This window comes from Meleagris gallopavo, unplaced genomic scaffold (genome assembly GCF_000146605.3).
Source record: "Meleagris gallopavo isolate NT-WF06-2002-E0010 breed Aviagen turkey brand Nicholas breeding stock unplaced genomic scaffold, Turkey_5.1 ChrUn_random_7180001935577, whole genome shotgun sequence".
Taxonomy (NCBI): domain Eukaryota; kingdom Metazoa; phylum Chordata; class Aves; order Galliformes; family Phasianidae; genus Meleagris; species Meleagris gallopavo.
The window spans coordinates 1-554 of NW_011197564.1; the positions used below are offsets into that span (position 1 = coordinate 1).

Consider the following 554-nt stretch of genomic DNA (forward strand, 5'->3'; position numbering starts at 1 on the left):
GATGGGAGTCTTTGCTGTGTCTGAGTGGGTTTTGTGTTTGTGCTGCAGTGTATAAGCTTGGGAGGATACAGGACAGGAGACCTGGAACGTCTCTGCCGTGAGAGACCGGCCGATCCTCCGGAGGTCCTCTCACACCTGCAGGGTCGTAAGAGGTGAACAGGTAGGTAAATACGGAACCTGTGCCATTGCTCACAGAGCTCTATAGCGCAGCTAATGACATGTCATGTGGTTTTTGGTTGTTTTTCTTTGCTTAGAGAAACGAGACGGCTGCTGGTGTACAGACTGTGACAGGAACGGTGTAAGAGTCTGCAGAAAACGGGCTTCTCCCAGAGGAGAGCTACGTGCAAACACTCCTGTTTGAAAGGTACTTCCCCCAGATCTTTGGTGATTAATAAATTGTACTTTACTGAAGGTGCTTTGTGTTGGCCACCGTCATTCCATACTGCACTGCAGCGCACAGCGTGGATATCAGAGCTAGTGGCAGCACGGCACTGAATATCCAGGTACTTCGCAGCACCCCAGAAGGTGGGCAGGGGAGGGTGCAAAGGTGTGAG

General features: G+C 51.4%; 1 long non-coding RNA gene across 1 annotated transcript; it reads left to right on the top strand.

Moving 5' to 3' along the window:
* The first annotated feature begins 8 nt into the window (after window positions 1–8).
* On the top strand, window positions 9–411 carry LOC109364901. The gene is made up of 2 exons (XR_002110666.2): window positions 9–160; window positions 255–411. It is a non-coding gene; the product is annotated as an uncharacterized LOC109364901 (long non-coding RNA).
* The last annotated feature ends 143 nt before the right edge of the window (window positions 412–554 follow it).